The 19,826-nt window shown below is 45.1% G+C and overlaps 1 protein-coding gene across 2 annotated transcripts in view; it reads left to right on the top strand.

The window, feature by feature from the left end:
• lzts2a (leucine zipper, putative tumor suppressor 2a) overlaps nt 1–19,826 on the top strand; it is a 179,309-nt gene that overhangs the window by 106,559 nt on the left and 52,924 nt on the right. The window contains exon 1 of one of the 2 annotated variants that reach the window (XM_048609088.1): nt 10,383–10,476. The exons of the other annotated variant lie outside the window; for it this stretch is intronic. The gene's annotated coding sequence lies outside the window, so the exon portion shown is untranslated. Of the gene's footprint in view, nt 1–10,382; nt 10,477–19,826 lie in introns of those variants that run through there. 2 annotated transcript variants of the gene reach the window in all.

Consider the following 19,826-nt stretch of genomic DNA (forward strand, 5'->3'; position numbering starts at 1 on the left):
AAACCACTTCAAACAATGTGGAACCTGCTCTCGATGATGAAACCCTACTTGCTATAGAATGCTGTGCAATATTCCAGGAAACTATTCAGTTCCCTCAGCATGTTCCATTATTTAATGGCTGTTCATCATCTCAGTTCCAATTGCAAAATGAAACTCATATCTCTTAACACCCTTTCTGCATTTTATAATGTGACATTAAGAAGGTTATCTGAGTGTTGAGAGCACACGTTACTGGGGTTATTCTGACTTTGTCAATCTCAGTTTCCCACCATGTTTTACACAAATGTAAATAATCAACATGACCCCAGTTCTCGTGCATTAACAAAACTCATTAATGTAAAAGTTAATGGATCTTATCCTTTACAAAGTGGACCCTGTGTGTTCTCACCTTGGAGGGAAACCCCTTGTGCTAGTATGTTTAGGTCCCACTTCCCTTTCGCTGCCATGACTGACTAAAACCAAGGAATCTTCAGTTCAGTCCAGTCCCCCCAAAACAAATCAACATTCTAGAAATTGAGGATTGTTTTCGAGGGCAAATATTCAAAAGCCAAGTGCCCCAATATTTTTCAAGCAGCATGTGACTTGCTCCATGCTTTTTATAAAGGGAAACTTTGAAGTTCAATGGCACGCTTCCATCTCTTGTTTCCGAATTTGCCAGCAATTGTCTTGCTCGCTTTCACAATAGAATGGGACTAAAGCCCCAACATTAAATCGATAATGTTGAGTTCTAGTGTCATGCAAACCTCCGCACCTGTGGATTCTGGGATAGCCTACCATCAGAGTTTTCAATCCTGTCACCAAAAAAATTTTAAAAAGTTAAAGATTCCACAGCTACACAGATTTTGAAGGCTGAAGAAAAATTGTAGGAATGTAGGAGCAGGAGGAGGCCATTCAGCTCCTCTGCTGTTTAAGTAGATTCTGACTGACGTATCCCAGTTCCATTTGCTGCTCTAAGGTCCATATCTCTTAGAAAAAGAGAACCGTGAGACAAGAGAGAGTGAGAAAGGGGCTGAATAAGAGAAAGGAAATGATGTTAGTGCAGCATTCTCATGTGACCTTGGTAATAAGAACACCAGGCAGTAGGAGCTGGAATAGGCCATTCAGCAAATTGAGTCTGTTCTGCTGTTCAATGAGATTATGGCTGTTGTAATAATCCTCAAATCTACTTTGCTGCCTTTTCCTCCTTAACTCTCAATTGCCTGACTGATTAAATAGAATTGAGATATTCATTATGCCACAGGATGAGGCCATTAGGCCCATATAGTCTGTGTTATCCCTCCACAGAGCAATCCAGTCAGTCCTCCTCCCTATCTATATCCCCATAATGTATCCTTCAAGTATCCTTCCAGTTGTGTTTGAAATTGGTGATTGTCTCTGTTTCCACTAATGCTGTTATGAGCCAGTACATGTATCTGAATTGAATGCATTCTTGAATATTCAAGGTGGGTGGGGAGGTGATGGCCTAGTGGTATTATCACTAGCCAGTAAATCCAGGGGCCCGGGTAATATTCTGCGGACCTGGGTTTGAGTCACACCACAGCAGAAGATGCGATTTGAATTCAATAGCAGTTTGGAAATAGAGAATTAATGATGACCATGAAACTGTTGGTGATCGTTGGGGGAAAAGCCCATCTGGTTCACTAATCAGGGAGGGGAAATCTGCCTTCCTCACCTGGACTACATGTGACTCCAGGCCCACAGTGATGTGATTGTCTCTTAACTGCCCTCTGGACATTTTGGGGTGGGCAATAAATGTTGGTCTGGCCACATTCCCAGGAATGACTGAAAGAAAGCCTTCATGTAAACACTGACACACTAAATCATGTCTGTCCACTGCAATCTATATTGAAGCAGTGTTTGTTAATGTGTGTGCGACATGGCCCCTTTAAGGGAAGGTCACACTGACAGATAGACCCTCTTGTGAAAAGGTACAGAAGTGTCTTCAGGTACTTGTCACCTGCCTGGCCCACTGTTGGATGGGGTCATTAATGCTGGAGATCTGAAACCAGCTGTATGCTTTGAGACCCTGAAGGTTCCAAATTATAGAAGCCTTTTAAAGGTCATTGCTTCGATGCTTTCAGTATCTGCCTCCTGCTCCTGTCAATGTGAGCATTCCATACTAGCTAAAAAGCAGAGAAAATTGTTGCTGTGGTTATGGTGGGTGGCAGCATCACAGATGCACCAAGGAAGGTTTCCTTGCTGTTTAGAAAAACGTGAGCAAGGGGAGGGGGGCATGAGGGAGCTGCTGGAGATTGAGGGCGACATTGGAGGGATCGGAAAGCTAGTGTGATGTGCATTATTCGTGCGTGGGAAGATGGTACCAGTGCAGGGTCATGGGGAGACTGGGATCGGTATAGGATAGGGTATTTGTAGCAGAGCTGTGGGTGGGTTGAAGTACCTGGGGCATGTGGCTTGAGAACGCTGTTGGAAGACCTTTGCAACATCTGAGTCTGGTGACATGAGAAGCTTGTATAATTTTTCAGTGATGGAAAGACTAAAGGCTGTACTAACTCACTTCAATGAGGAGATAGAGTGGAATAAATGGCATGAGATGTCAGCATACACAGGGGAAAGTCAGGCTCAGGAAATTCCCATTTTTACAAGTGAGCAAACAAAAAGCTAAAGAGCTGTGTGTCACTTGTTGTTTTCTCTCCCACCTTTCCTCCTCTCAAAAGCAGCAGCGTTTACTGAGCTCAGCTGATGCAGGAAGTGATCTGCTGTGGGAGTCATTCACAGACGCTTCCCCCAAAGTCCATTGATGGCCCTTTTATAACTGCAGTGAGAGGTCCAGGACACTGTTTCATTCTCTTAAACTCTAGGGCGAACACTTGTATCTGTTATTGTCATTTTGACTGAGATCAGCTCTTTGGGGCGGGGGGGCGGGCTGTGTGCAGGGGGTTAACTGATATTCTCATAGAGTCACACAGCACAGAAACAGACCCTTCGGTCGAATTGTCCATGGGCTATAGTAGGCTGATTTATTTTGTTAAACTTTCTTTATTTTCCCTCACCACCTCCACACCCATTTCTTCCTTGTCCTTGTGAAGGGCTGCAAAGGGGAAGTGGAAAGCATCTGATGCAAGGAGCCTTGTTTTCAAATTTCCTACATCCGATCTTTGGTAACGTGATTATCTAAAGCTGTTTCCAATTAGTGAAAGCTCGGCAGTTTGATCTTTCCTCCTTTAAAGAGTAGAGAATATAAACACACAGCACAGGGTGAGGGTTAAGGCCAATGTGGGAAGATCAATGTATGTCGCATAAGCACATTCCTGCTCAAAGGTCCCTGGACTCTATCATATCACTCAATGTACTGACGGACCCTGGGGTATAAAATGTGTTAGAAACTCTCATGCAGATCAGCCCGTAACTGGTGCCCGCTGAGTGAACTGTTCAGACTTGAAAGCTCACACGAGAAGGAGACCTCCTGCCCTTTACATTCTGCCAGCTCTGTCATTCTAGAATGTGTCTGCCTCTCCCTGCAACTCTTTTGCCAGATTCAAAGTTGGGGGGAGGTGGGGGGGCAGGGAGTCAGGTGTGATTTGGGGAGGGCAGAGGAAAGCCGAAATGAAACGCACTCTCGTCGCAAAACCAAAACCCCTGCTTGTTTTTGAACAAAGTCTTCATTCGGGCTCTGGCCCTGCTTGACCTGGGAACTGGTTATTCAGAATGCAGCCAGCACTCCTGAATCGCTGAACAATTTAAAAAAAAATCACCAAAGAACTGTGGATGCTGGAACTCTGAAAAAAGGGTCCCGAAACATGAACTCGGGGGTTTTTCTCTCCCCACAGATGTTGCCAGAGCGACTGAGTTTCTCAACTATTTCTGATGTTGCTCCTGAACCACTTGCAAGTTACACAAATTCACGATTTGAGACTGAACACTGGAAAGTTAAACAATTGTTTGGAGTACTGTGTACTGTTCTGGTCACCCTGCTGTAGGAAGGGTATTATTAAATTGGAATGGGTACAGAAAAAATATACCTGGATGTTGCTGGGACTGGAGAGTTTTGAGTTAGAAGAAGGAGCAGGGACTTTTTCCACTGGAGTGTAGGAGATTGAGGGGTGACCTTATTGAGGTTTATAAAATCATGAGGGATGTAGATTTAAGGTGAGAGAAGAAAGCGAAGGGTAAGGGAGTTCAAAACTAGAGGGGCATAGATTTAAGGTAAGAGGGGAAAGATTTAAAAGGGACCCGAGGGGCAACTTTTTCACACAGAGGGTAGGACAAGCTGCCAGAAGAAGTGATAGAAAGCAGATCCAGTTACAACATTTAAAAGATATTTGGGCAGGTATGGAAATAGGAAAGGTTTAGAGGGATATGGGCCAAATGCAGGCAAATAGGACTAGTTTAGTTTGGGAACCTGGTCAGCATGGACGAGTTGGATCGAAGGGCCTGTTCCTGTGCTGTGTGACTCGATAAACAGAAAATTTCCCTCATGAGCTCCAAATATTTTAATCAAACAAAATTGCTGTGTTCTGGGACTCATCCCAGTGAAATAGTGGTCGGTGTGGATGGATAGGAATGTAACTTATTCAGAATCACAGAACCGGCAAGCTGCTAACGGGATCTGCTCAGCCCATTATCTCAGTACCAGCTCCTCGGATGAGCATTCCTCCCAGCACCATTTTCCCCCTAACGCTGTACATCCTTTAATTATAAATAAGTATCTAATCCCACTTTGAATGCCACAATTAAAGGTGGCTCCATTACACTGTCTGGCAGCACATTCCCAACCCTAACCACTCACGGTGTGAAAAGCTTTTTTCCCCCTGTGTAACTTCTTTTACTAATTACTTTAAATCTGTATCCCCCTCGTTTTCAATTCTTCCATGAATGAGAACATTTTCTGCCTATTTACCCTGTCCAGATCTCTTGTGATTTTGAACAGTTCAGTCAGCTCTTGTCTCAGCCTTCACTTTGCTACGGAAACCATTCCCCAGATAATTCATCTTCTAAACCAAACTAGGAAAACTTGCCAACCCTGAAACAATTCCTGAGAATGATTTCTCTCTCTCTCTCTCTCGATGTAATTGTCTAGTTAAGGCCAGAGTAGTGTCCTATACATGTTCAATGTAACCAGTTTCTCAGCAGTAACATCCCTCGCTCGTGAACACCAAGTTCAATGAATCAATTAGCTATTCTCCTGGAATGAACAAACCTCTTTTGTGTTCTTCTACGAGTTGCAAAAGCTTGCGTTTTACCTCTATAAGTTCTAACTCAACGTAAACCATTTTCTGTGGATCTGACGTTAAGCTATACCTGTAGCAAAAAGAAGTAAATATGTTTATATAGTCCTTCTTGGATATACCTCAAAGTGCTGCCCATCCAGCAAGTCCTTGTTGTGCAGTGATTTTTAATTTTGCCAATGCTGGCAGCTGTTTTATGTGAAAACAAGTAAGAACTCTCTAATGGTCTGGGTTTTCTGATCAGTGATTTTTAAAAATTCATTCACAGGGATGTGGGCATTGCTGGCTGGGCAGCATTTATTGCCCATCCCTAATTGCTCCAGAAGGCAGTTAAAATTCAACCCTATTGCTGTGGGTCTGGAGTCACATATAGGCCAGACCAGGTGAGGATGGCAGTTTTCTTCCTTAAAGGACAGTAGTGAACCAGATGGGTTTTTCCTGACAATTGGCAATGGTCATCATTAGACTCTTAGGTCCAAATTTTTATTGAATTCAAATCCCACCATCTGCTGTGGTGGGTTTTGAACCCAGGTCTCCAGAATATTACCTGGGTCTCTGTGTTAACAGTCCAATGATAATATCACTATGCCATTAACCCCCCCCCAACCCTTGTTCATGCTGTCACTGTGTTTGAACGTGAGGAGGTTGAGGGCAGTCTGCTTTTTGGGACGTTGTTTGGAAGAGGCAAAGTTGAATATGGAGAGAACTCCCAGTTCTTGCTAGAACGATGTTATGCCTCTTTTACAAATCTACAAATCTACTCCAAAATCTTTTACATCCTTCTAAATGAGAACAGGCAAATAAGTGGTACCCTGAAACAAACAAAAACAGAAGAGTGCTGGAAAAAACTGTCGCTTATCAAAAAAAGGTGGGAAAAAATATGTATTTTAAGATGAGAGGGGAAAGATTTAAAAGGGACCTGAGGGGCAACTTTTTCACACAGGGGGTGGTGCGTGTATAGAATGAGCTGCCAGAGGAAGTGGTGGAGGCTGGTACAATGACAACATTTAAAAGGCATCTAGATGGGTATATGGATAGGAAGGGTTTAGGGGGATAAGGGCAAAATGCTCACAAATCAGACTAGATTAATTTAGGACATCTGGTTGGCATGGACAGTTTGGACCGAAGGGTCTGTTTCTGTGCTGTTACAGCTCTATGACTCTATGAGATCGGCAGGTCTGGCATGATCTGTAGAGGGAGAAACAGAGTTAATGTTTTGAGCCCTCTGCCCCCTCTTCAAAACGAACTGGAATCTGAGTTTAACATTGTCATACCGGCTAAAAACACAGCACTCTCGCAGTCCTGCAGCTTGTTGGTGTTTCTTGTGGGAAGTCTTCCTGTCGTCTTCCTTTGAGACCAATCCTGAAAGAAAGATGTTGATTTATATAACTGCTTTTATCGTCTTATAATGTCCCAAAGCCCTTTACGACCAATTAAACGCTATTTTTTGAACTGTAAGACTCTATTGTCATGTGGGAAATATGGCAGGGAAATTGCACACAGTAACCTCTGACAAACTGCAATGTTTTCTGGTAGATTATTACCGAAAAAAAGGCACGTTTTGATGGAGCTTTTCATCTTGCACCCATCAGGACAATTTGCAAGAAATCCCAAAGGAAAGGGAAAACAATACTTATACAGTGTGAGAGGAAAGTGCTGATTGGTAGAGGTGCTCACAGTGTCGTCTCTACACTGGGGAGACGAAACACAGGCTGGGTGGCTGCTTTGTCGAACACTTAATGTTCTGTCTGTAAAAATGATGCTGAGCTACCTGTTACCCACCACTTCAACGTCCCACCCTGTTCCCTGGCCCACATCTCTGTCTCGGGCTTGCTGCAGTGCTCCAGTGAAACTCAGAGCAGGCTGGAAGACCCTCCAGCCCACAGGATTGAGTATCGCGTTCAATAATTTTAGGGCCTGAACACCTCCTTCCATGTCCTTTACCCACCACCACACCCCAAGTCCTCCCCTGACTTGGGTTACATTCACCTACTCATGGACCCCATTATCATCTCTCCAACTTTTCTTCCCTGGCTGATTATGAACAATCCCTTTGTCTGAATAACTTATCCCCCCATTCCTCTCTTTCTTTGGCTCTGCCTTTCCCTATCTGCTCACTGCCTTTCCCTCCCAGCCTCTGCCATCAACGTATATGCCACTTCTTTCCCAGGTGCTGTCAATGCAGAAGAAGAGTCACTGGACTTGAAACATTAACGCTGTTCCTCTCCCTACAGATACTGCCAGACCTGCTGAGTTTGTCCAGCAATTTCTGTTTTTGTTTGCAATCTCCAGCATCTGTAGTTCTTTGCTTTATTTGATTTGTAGAGGTTTTGGCATGGAAAATGCACCAGTTAATGATGGCTGGTAGTTAACTGCCAAGCTTTGTATCTTAAACCAGAGCTGTTGATCGGTCAAAACATTGCCCTGGGAAATGGACCAGAGAATGGCTGTGAACTGTTAAGTTGAGTTAAAATAGTTGCAGTTTGTGTACAAGCTGCTCCTTTCCTGAACTCTGACCCCAGCAATGAGCCGCACCTCGTGGCTCCCTGGCGTTCTCCAGAGCCCTAATGGCTTTAGGCCTGCCACAGCAGCACCTTTTAAGGATAGGCCTCCTCTGCTTTCTCCTACATCCCTCAATGACTAACAGCTCCAGGCTAAATGACCTTCTGTCTGACTGCTATCCAACTGCTAAAATGGACAGCGCAATTATTCAGTAGCTCTGTTGACAAGCCTTGCAAGTAGGCCCTGGCCCTATTTTTAGGCTGAATTGGATGGAACTAATATTTTGGAAAAGCTGGATACAACAACTTCTTGGAACTGAGTGTGGCCCTGAATGTTACGTTCTTGCAGAGTGCTGACTTCTGCAGCATTATGACCGTCTCAGAGATAGTAAGAGCTACCGATGCTGGAGCCTGAGATAACACAGTGTGGAGCTGGAGGAACACAGCAGGACAGGCAGCATCAGAGGAGCAGGAAAGCTGACGTTTTGGGTCGGGACCCTTCTTTAGACATTATGACCGTGCTGCCTGTGGGAGCTTGCTGTATACAGTTTAGCTGCTGCATTTTCCAACGGTTAGCCCACAGCAAAAGGACTCCATTGGATGGAAAGCTCTTTGGCATGTCCTGAGATTGTGAAAAGTTCCATACAAATACAAGTCTTTTTTTTAAAAAATCTTTTCAACCTCCTACCTAGCTCTCCCTGACCTGGTGCAGAAATTAGCTTTGACTTCAAACCTCTATCTTTGCCTTTTTCTCCATGTTCACCCTCGCACTGCCTTGCTCCAGTTTAGTCAGTTTCAATGCTGGAAGTATTCCAATTAACTTAGTCCCTGAATTGTGAAGAAATTACAGCACAGAAAACAAGCCACTGCCCAACAGGAGTGTGCCAGTACCTCCATTGCACACAAAAATCCTCCCAGCTTGCTTTGTCTTGCCCTGTTACCCGACATGACTAATCTGAAATCCACATGGTTGTCCCTCCTAGTGTTCTAAACCTGTGACTCGTCACCCAGTCTCGTAGTTTGACCTCCTCCTTTGTAGGGACCTCAGAATGGACAGAATTCCCTTCACAGGTTTTCCATTCCTTTCACAGAATCACAGAATTCCTACTGTGCAGAAAGAGGTCATTCAGCCCATCTTACCTCTACCAGCTCCCTGAATGCACATTCCCCTAAATGCCATTCTCCTGCATTCTTGTTCCCCACATTCTTCCTTTTCAGCTAGCATTTTTGAAATACATTGTTTGATCCGGTCCCCGCCACACTCTCATAGCAGTGCCTTTAACCTGTCACTCAATGGGACATATTTCACATGTCAATTTTGGTTCTTTTGCCAATTACTTCAAATCTGAAACAGACGAGAAACAGAAATTGCTGGAGAAACTCAGCAGGTCTGGTAGCATCTGTGGAGATAGAAACGGAGTTCAGATGGTCACTGGACTTGAAACATTAACTTTGTTTCTCTCTCCCCTGATGCAGCCAGACCTGCTGAGTTTCTCCAGGAGGTGTTTGTTTGTTTCAGATTTGCTACATGAGCAGTTCTTCGTTTTACTTTCTATTTGTACTGGCTCAGCGTTGTTTCTTTCCTGAGTGGGAAATTCCTACAGCTTTTCCAGTACGTTCATATCCTTCCTGAAAGTGTAGCCACCTAAAACTGGACACAATTCTGCAACTAAGGCTGAACTGATTTCTTATAAGTTCAACAGCACCTCCTTGCTCTTTTACTCTATGCTCCGATTATTAAAGTCCAGGGTACAGTATGCTTTATTAATTCATGATCTTCAGGTTTTTAAAACCAAAGATGGCATCTGAGACTGGGAACCCTGCAGCAAGTAACTCCCCTCCTGACTCTTCAAAGCCTGTCCCACCATCTACAAGGCACAACTCAGGAGTGTGATGGAATACTCCCCACTTGCCTGGATGGGTGCAGCCCCAACAACACTCAAGAAGCTTGAACACCATCCAGGACAAAGCAGCCCCCACTTGATTGGCACCACATCCACAAACATCCACTCCCTCCCCCACCGACGCTCAGTAGCAGCAGTGTGTACTATCTACAAGATGCACTGCAGCAATTCACCAAAGATCCTCAGGCAGCACCTTCCAAACCCACGACCACTTCCATCTAGAAGGACAAGGGCAGCAGATACGTGGGAACACCACCCCCTGCAAGTTCCCCTCCAAACCACTGACCATCCTGAGTTGGAAATATATCTCCGTTCCTTCAGTGTGGCTGAGTCAAAATCCTGCAATTCCCTCCCTAAGGGCATAGTGGGTCAACCTACAGCACATGGACTGCAGTGTTTCAAGAAGGCAACTCACCACCACCTTCTCAAAGGGGGCAACTAGGGACGGGCAATAAATACTGGGCCCAGCCAGCAACAACCATGTCCCACAGGTGAATAAAATAAATTGACTACCTCTGGGCTTTCTATTCTTTTAAAAAAAATTGCAACCTTGATGATGAGTTGCAACTTGAGACTGGCTCATTGACTTTGATTTCTCAATAGTACACAGTGAGATATAGGCTCAAGAATTCAGCCCACAACTATGTGACTGCAATGTCCTCATTCCAGTCTGTACGCTGTTACATACTCTCTCTCCCAGGCCCAGGCTGTGTTACGTTGTTGTTTCCCACCCCAGTTCACTGACTGGAGTAACCTCCCATCGCTGGGTGAGTACAGTTTAGTTGGTAAAAGTTAACGGGTGGTTTCAGGACTTGGCTGTGTTGGAGTCGGTGCATGGACAAGCAACCTCCGAGCGAGCGACCTTCGTAACTGTCAGCCTGACAGGTTTGAGACTTTGAACCAGCACGGAGGGATTAAGGGGAAGGGATTATAAAAGCAAAGGATAAAACAGTGACTCCTCTGTAATGTGGTTATGTTGGAGATGTGTATAAATAGGAAAACAGAGGATTGAATCAACACTAGGAAGACTGTGGACGCTGGTTAACAGATGTATTGCTATGCCGATAATGGGGTACAGATGTTTTGCCCCTGGCTTTTGGCACCGTGCAAAGTACAGCTGGATAAAATGCCAATCTTAGTACTGTTGTTTGATTATACTCTCTCTCTCCCGTAGTGAGGTATTCCAACTCTTTTAATTCAGTAAATGTTGCGATGGCTATTAAAAGCATATGAAGGTGCAAATTAGAAACAGAAATAGGCCATTCAGCCCGCCAAACCTGCTCCTCCATTCAGTAAGATTGTGAAATGATTCCATTTGCCTATCTACCATCCGAAAACCTCTGCCTAACGAGAATCGGTGAGTAAATATCTAGGGACCTGGGTTCGAATCCCGCCGCAGCAGATGGTGGAATGTGAATTCAAGAAAAATCTGAAATTAAGAGTCTAATGATGACCATGAATTCATTGCTGATTGTCATGAAAAAAACCCATCTGGTTCACTAACATCCTTTAAGGAAGGAAACTACCATCCTTACCTGGTCTGGCCTACATGTGACTCCAGACCCACAGCAATGTCATTGACTCATAACTACCCTCTGGGCAATTACGGATGGGCAATAAATGCTGGCCTGGCCAGCGACACCTGCAATCCGTGAATGAATTAATAAGAATGGTTTACTTTTCCCATGGTAGTTCCATATTTGTGTGGAGTGGTGAAGGCTAAAGCTGTCCTTCTTATGTACTGACTGACTAACTTCTTGAAAGAGATACAGAAGTATACCATGTATGGAGTCAGGGACCTGAGAATAGGACTGAGTATCAAGAGATAACATTTCTACAAGTGAGTCTTCACAGACCATCATCAGTTGAAAGGTGAGAAAGAACTTACCCTCAAAATGCTTACTCCAGGGTCAATGTCACATAAACAGATTGACTGCTCATTACCATTGTGTTGTTTGTGGGATCTTGCTGTGCAAAATTTGCCACATTTCATGTATTCCAGAAGTGACTGTACTTCAGAAATATTTCATTAGCTGTAACGCCGTTTAGGGAAGTCCGGAGATTAGGGGTTGTGCTGTACTTTCCATAGAAAGATGTAAATCCTTCACCCTTTAAAAGGGTTAAAGAGGCTGGAGGGAGCCACAAAGTCGTATTGCAGGTTCTCTATATTGTTTTAAAGAAGCATTTCCTTGAAGTGAAACCTTGGTGGTTTATTTATCACGGAGTAATACAGAAACTGTCCCGCCATCACCATTCAATGGTGATCACCATCTAGCTTGTGCGTCAATAACAGATGAAGCCATCTCCAATCACTTCCTTGTACCATTCTCTGTGTGTTCCTACCACAGTTGCCTGTGTATTCTGTTCCTGGGACTGAAAATCCCACCTATTAACTCTCAAAATCTCAACTGTCAAAGCATTTATAGAGTCATACAGCACGGGAACAGACCCTTGGGTCCAACTAGTCCACATCGACCATGTTCCCAAACTAAACTAGTCCCACTTATCCAAATGTCTTTTAAATGTTGTAATTGTACCCGCATGTACCACTTCCTGTCAGTTCTTGCCACACACGAACCACTCTCTGTGTAAAAAAGGTTGCCCCTTGTGTCCTTCTTAAATCTTTCTCCTCTCACTTTAAAAATATGCCCGTTAGTTTTCAACTCCCCCAACCCAGGGAATAGACCTCGCTGTTCACTTTATCTATGCCTCTGATGATTTTATGAAACTCTATAAGGTAACCCGTCAAGGTCCTATGCTCCAGTGAACGAAGTCCCAGCCTATGCAGCCTATTTTTATACCTCCAAACCCTCCATTCCTGGCCACATCCTGGTAAATCTTTTTTGACTCCTCTCCAACTTAATAATATCCTTCTGTTTAAAAGACATTTGGATAAGCACACGAATAGGAAAGATTTGGAGGCATATAGGCCAGGAGCAGATGGGTGGGACTAGTTTAGTTTGGGATTATTGTCAACATGGATTGGTTGGACCGAAGGGTCTGTTTCTGTACTGTATGACTCTATGACTATGACTGTATAACAGGGAGACCAGAACTGCACACAATACTCCAAGAAAGGCCTCACCAACGTCCTGTACAACCTCAACATGACGTCCCACCTCCTATACTCAAAAGTCTGAGCAATGAAGGCAAGCCTGCTAAATGCCATCTTAACCCCCCTGTGATCCACTGTTTGTCATTTCTGTCGGGACTGATCTGCTGAAACACAGTCTCATTCCCACCTTCGTTGCCCTAGTCCTCAATATGTATAATTAATCTCTCTCACAGACACAAAAATAGAAATCGCTGGAAAAGCGCAGCAGGTCGACCCAAAACCTTAAATTTCTCTCCGCAGATGCTGCCAGACTTTGAGCTCTTCGAGCAATTTCTGTTTTTGTCTCTGATTCACAGCATCCGCAGTTCTTTTGGTTGTTATTAATCTTTCTCACCTTGCTCTGGCATGGCTCTCATTTCTGGCCCCTTACATCCAACAGTACTCGGATTTGAAACGATCTGGTGGGCAACTCATTTAGTCACTCAGCCCCCAGGTCTGAATTTAGCATAAAGTGCGATCAGATCCTGCTCCCAATTGCTAAACCTATCTGATCCGAGATTGGACGCTGCCCCAGGATCACCCTGGAACGCAGAAATAACCCACATAGTCCATTCTGTCTCACAAAACATTGCCTGGCTATTTTCCAGTCTTGGTGTGTGCTATCTGGGTCCTGAACTTATCAACAGCCACTTTGTTTCAGCCTGACCCATTGTAAACATCTGAGGTGGTTTGCAAGGAGGCTGATTTTATCGCATTCATTTCCAGAATAGATGGTGGAGCAAGCGAATCGTGAAATTTTGATTAATTAATTTGCAGGGTCTTAAAAGAAATTGCACCAGTTTGTGGTCCAGAGTGCCTTCAGTAGAGTACAAATGAGGACTAACTGGACCCTGCAGAACAGCTCCCTATGGCTTCTGTGTTTATTAGTCTCTCCAATAGATGGCCTGGTAGATGAAACGTGAAGGTTTCTGAATAATTGATGAACACTGTTTGGAAAACAAATTGGTCAGGGGGTGCCCGGACACCAACAACAAAAACCAATGTACTCGATATAAGCTAATGCTTTAACCAGGCGACACCCAATACATTCCACGGTGATTTTAAATATTTTGGTACCAATTAGAAGTGTGAATTGGCTCCTTCTGTAATCTGTTATGTTGCTGAATTTTAAATGAGTGTGTAGACACTTAACAGGGAATATTTGCTCCATCTGCATGTTTGCCTCAGCAAAGCTAATAGCCTTGAGTAAATAAATAGATTCTGACACGACTGGAAGATCAGATGTCATCTGTTCTGATCAATGCCTCACAATTTCAAAGTCAATTAGTTTCCCTCTCCTTTCAATATGGATGCTCCATTGGGTAGTGTACAGAGACAGGAGTTTGACGTGGATTGAGAGAACCAGACAGATTCCTGGTCGCTGGAGTTTGGACACATTCCTTCAGAGTCCTGGGGCTGGCTGTGGTTAACCATGACTCAGGCTAAACCAGGAGATAATTCCCAGTTGTCTACAGGACTCGGTATCAATGAGTTAATCATGAAGCAGAAGTGTGAGGGCATTTAAAATGGCCATGCCTCCCTCTGGCAGTGGTTCAGGTGGGAAGGAATTGGTTTGTGCTGGTGACAGGCATCACCAGCTCAGCCATTGGGTGGCCACTCAGCCTGCATAGTGTGTGAGAAAACCCATTTTGCAAAGTTATTGCCCAACATTTTCTGTAAGACCGTAAGATATAGGAGCAGAATTAGGTCTTTCGGCCCATTTGAGTCTGCTCCACCATTTGATTGTGGCTGTCATGTTTCTCAACCATTCTCCTGCCTTCTCCCCATAACCCTGATCCTCTTATCAATCAAGAACCTATATATTTCTGTCTTTAATACCCTCAATGACTTGGCTTCCACAGCCCTCTGCGACAATGAGTTCCACAGGATCACCTCCCTCAGGCTGAAGAAATTCCTCCTCATCTCAGTTCTAAAGGGTGAGCCCTTCACTCTGAGGCTGTGACCTTGGGTCTTAGTCTCTCCTGCTAGCGGAAACATCTTCCCAATGTCCACTCTATCCAGGCCTCTCAGTGTTCTGTAGGTTTCAGTCAGACCCCTCCATACCCTTCTAAACTCCATCGAGTACAGACCCAGAGTCCTCACCCACGCCTCGTATGACACGCCCTTCATCCCTGGGATCATTCTTGTAAATTTCCTCTGTATACTCTCCAACGTTAGCACATCCTTCTTTAGAAACGGGGCCCATAAACCACTCACAATATTCCAAATGTGGTCTGCCAAGAGCCTTATACAACCTCAGCGGTACATCTTGCTGTTGTATTCTAACCCTCTTGAAATGAAAGCAGCATTGCATTTTCCTTCCAAACTGCCAACAGAACCTATGTGTTAACCTTAAGAGAATTCTGAACTAGGATTCCCAAATCCCTTTGTGCTTTATATTTCCGAAGCCTTTCCCCATTTAGAAAATAATTTACACTTTTATTCTTCCTACCAAAGTGCAGAATCTCACACTTTACCACATTGCGTTCTATCTGCCACTTCTTTGCCCACTCTCCTAGCCTGTCTAAGTCCTTCTGCACCTCCCTACTTCCTCAGCACTATCATTTTTCTGAAGAAACGTCAGCTTTCCTGCTCCTCTGATGCTGCCTGGCCTGCTGTGTTCCTCCAGCTCCACATTGTATTATCTCTGACTCCAGCATCGGCAGTTCTTACTATCTCATCCATGCAGTCCTGCCACATCCAGTTGTGAATGGTAGTGGACAATTAAACAACTCACTGGAGGAGGAGGCTCCACAAATATCCCCAACCTCAATGATGGAAGAGCGCAGCATATCAGTGCAAAAGATAAGGCTGAAGCATTCCCAGCAATCTTCAGCCAGAAGTGCTGAATGGATGATCCATCTCAGCCTCCACCAGTGATCCCCAGCATTACAGATTCCAGTCTTCAGCCAATTCGATTCACTGCATGTGACATCAAGAAATGGTTGAAGACACTGGATACTGCAAAAGCTACAGGCCCTGACAACAGTCCGGCAATAGTACTGAAGCTGTCCCAGTCCAGTTACAACACTGGTATCTACCCGACAATGTGGAAAATTGCCCAAGTATGTCCTGTACACAAAAAGCAGGACAAATCCAACCCGGCCAATTACCGCCCCATCAGTCTCCTCTCGATCATCAGTAAAGTGATGGAAGGTGTCACTAACAGTGCTATCACACAGCACCTGCTCAGCAATAATCTGCTCAGTGACGCCCAGTTTCGGTTCCGTGAGGGCCACTCAGCTCCTGATCTCATTACAGCCTTGGCTCAGACATGGACAAAAGAGCTGAATTCTAGAGGTGAGGTGAGAGTGACAGCCCTTGATATCAAGGCTGCATTTGACCAAGTGTGGCATCAAGGAGCCCTCGCAAAACTGGAATCAATGGGTATCAGGGGGCAAACGTTCCGGTGGTTGGAGTCATACCTGACACATAGGAAGATGGTTGTGGTTGTGGGAGGTCAATCATCCCAGCTCCAGGACATCTCTGCAGGAGTTCCTCAGGGTAGTGTCCTCAGCCCAACCATCTTCAGCTGCTTCATCAATGACCTTCCCTCCATCATAAGGTCAGAAGTGGGGATGTTCGCTGATGTTTGTACAATGTTCAGCACCATTCGTGATTCCTCAAATACTGAAGCAGTCCGTGTTCAAATGCAACAAGATTTGAACAATATCCAGGCTTGGGCTGACAAGTGGCAAGTGACATTCGTGTCACACAAATGCCAGGCTATGACCATCACCAATAAGAGACAATCTAACCACCGCCCCTTGACATTCAATGGTGTTACCATCACTGAATCTCCCACTATCAACATCCTGGGGATTACCACAGATCAGTAACACAACTGGACTCACCACATAAACACAGTGGCTACAAGAGCAGGTCAGAAGCTGGGAATACTGCAGCTAGTAACTCACCTCCTGACTCCCCAAAGCCTGTCCCACCATCTACAAGGCACAAATCAGGAGTGTGATGGAATACTTCCCACTTGCCTGGATGAGTGCAGCCCCAACAACACTCAAGAAGCTCGTCACCATCCAGGACAAAGCAGCCCGCTTGAGTGGCACTACATCCACAAGCATCCTCTCCCTCCACCACCAACGCTCAGTAGCAGCAGTGTGTGCTATCTACAAGATGCTTTGCAGAAATTCACCAAAGATTCTCAGACAGCACCTTCCAAATCCACGACCACTTCCATCTAGAAGGACAAGGGGAGCAGATATATGGGAATGCCACAACCTTCAAGCTCCCCTTCAAACCACTCACCATCCTGACTTGGAAACATATTGCCGTTCCTTCACTGTTGCTGGGTCAAAAACCTGGAATTCCCTGGCTAATAGCATTATGGGTCAACCCACAACAAGTGGACTGCAGCGGTTCATAAAGGCAGCTCACCCCCACCTTTTCAAGGGGCAACTAGGGATGGGCAAGAAATGCTGGGCCCAGCCAGCGATGCCCACATGCCACGAAATGAATAGAAAAAAATCTGTCCCTTATTTTTGGTTCATCTGCAAACTTAGCAACAATGTCCTTTGTCTCGATCGTTAATGTATTACGTGGATCGTTGTGGTCCCAACACAAGGCTACAGAGCCAGGAGGGAAGAACGCCTGAGGTAGATTGAAAACAAGGCTGAGGATTTTAAAATGTGAAACTTTCAGATGTGAAGTAATGATATAATACACTGTCACTTTTCTATCACTCTTGACTGATAAGATCAATCGAAGAGGCAATAAATTGGACTAAATTCAGTGCTGATTTCTGAAATAGTGTGGCATTTTACAGGTTAAAGAAAGACTTGAACATGGTTTTCACTTCATGAAGACAGAAGTAGTGTTCATTAACCGTGTACAATAGGAGTCACTGTGACTTTATACTCCTCCTCCGGTCATTAGGTTCTTTATTGCTGCCCCATTGCATGCTTGACATTGTGGAAGAAAGCGAGATTGTCTGTGCTCCATCTTGGGAAGCTGGCTCCATGGTGAAAGCCCCTGTCTGCACTGTAATGCTCTGCTTCTCACTTTGCAGAGATGAAAGATACTGCACTAACCGGATTTGACTTGTTTGTTGCCAAGGGGAAACAACCCATTGCCAAGAAACCTCGGTTCAGAAACAAAAACAGAAGTTGCTGGAAAAGCTCAGCAGGTCTGGCAGCATCTGTGAAGAGAAATCAGAGTTAACGTTTTGGGTCCGGTGACCCTTCCTCAGACCCTCCGTTCTGGTCAGGAATGTGCTGCCTGAAAGGATAGTGAAAGCACACTCAATATTAACCTTTTAGAAAGGGAATTGGATAAACAGGGGAGGAGGTAAGGATTGCATGGGGTCTTGGGGAATAAGGAAGAGTTGTGCAACTAATTGGAAAGCTCTTTCAGAGGGACAGCACATGCACACAATGGAATGAATGGTCTCATTGGTGCTGCATTATTCTAAATATGTATCGAGTGGGGTGCAGGAGTCGAGGGGCCTGGGTGTAAATGTGCACAGACCGTTGATGGTGATAGGATAGATAAAGTATCTGATAAAGTCAACTCAGAGTGGAGCGGTGGAACACAGCAGGCCAGGCAGCATCAGAGGAGCAGGAAAGTAGACATTTCAGGTCAGGATCCTTCTTCAGAAATGGGGGAGGGGGAAGGGAGCTCAGAAATAAATAGAGAGAGGGGGGTGGGGCAGGAGAAGGTAGGTGGGACGGTGATAGGTGAGTGCAGGTAGGGAGTGGTGGGGATTGGTCAGTGAGGTGGGAGGAGCGGCTAGGTGGGAGAGAAGATGGACAGGTTGTGTCAGGTGAAGGAGGCGGGGATGAGAGGGTTGGACATGGGATGAGGCTGGGGGTGGGGAGATTTTAAAACTGGTAAAGTCCACATTTAGGCCGTTGGGCTGTAGGCTCCCAAGGTGGAATATGAGGTGCTGCTCCTCCAGTTTCCAGTTGGCATCATTGTGACACTGGAGGAGGCCCAGGATGGACATGTCACCCAGGGAGTGGGAGGGCGCGTTAAAATGGTTGGCGATTGGAAGATGTTGTCGTTTGTCACGTACAGAGTAGAGATGCTCGACAAAACAGTCTCCGAGTCTGTGCTTGATCTCACCGATGTACAGGAGGCCACATCGGGAACAACGAATACAGTAGACCAAGTTGACTTTATTAATAGGGGCATGGAATTCAAAAGCAAGGAGGTGATGTTGGATGTGTACAGGACACTTTGTTCGACCTCAGCTGGGGTACTGTGTCCAGTTGTGGGCACCACACTATAGGAACACTGTGAATGTTTTGGAGAAAGTGCTGAATTGATTTACAAGAATGGTTCAGGTGATGAGGATAGATTGAAGAAGTTGGGACTGTTCCCATTGGAGAAAAGAAGGCTGGACAGAGTAGCCACGGAGAAGCTACTTGTAAAAGATGCAAGAATGAAGGGCTACATTAAAGTGATGTGCAAATGAAGCAAAGGAGATGTGAGAAGACACTTCTGTCACACAGAGAGTGGTTAGGGTCTGGAATGCACTGCCTGGAAATGTAGTGGAGGCAGGTTCAACTGAGACATTTCAGATGGGCATTGGATGGTTATTTGGATAGAAATGGTGGGCAGGGATATAGGGGAGAAGGCAGGAGGAGATTGGCACGAGGGAATAGAACCAGTGCTGGCACAATGGGCTGAACGGCCTACTCCTTCATTGTAGGAATTCTGTGATTCTGAGGGTCTAGCCCCTCCCCCTCCCCAGCAGAACGGAACAATGCTCAGTCTGTCTGCCTTACTTTAGAAGTTGCATGCGTTTAACAGTGAAACAGAAATGGACATGAAAAGGTACAGTGAAGATTTTGTGTGAGACCCAAAGCTCCTCATTGCTCATCAAAGGCTGCTGCTTGGTTTATTGTTTGCTGCAGGGAAATGTCGCTGATAGTCCCTACTGGCACTTGTACAAAGCTAGGATACAAACAGATGGATTGGGACTGGGCGACTGGGCAAAGGGCTCGAAAGGTAATTTTCCAAAGGCTCCTCTGAGTGTGATGATGTCACCAAGGGCAACTGGTATTGGATGCCACCCACTGCCTATCAGTGGGTCCCCCGAGCAGTCCACCCAACAACCATGTGGAATGAAGCCTGGGGACAGTAGTGTCTTTGATACATACAGTCTGTCGTTGATTTCTCC

This window comes from Rhincodon typus, chromosome 20 (assembly GCF_021869965.1).
Source record: "Rhincodon typus isolate 14 chromosome 20, sRhiTyp1.1, whole genome shotgun sequence".
Classification (NCBI taxonomy): domain Eukaryota; kingdom Metazoa; phylum Chordata; class Chondrichthyes; order Orectolobiformes; family Rhincodontidae; genus Rhincodon; species Rhincodon typus.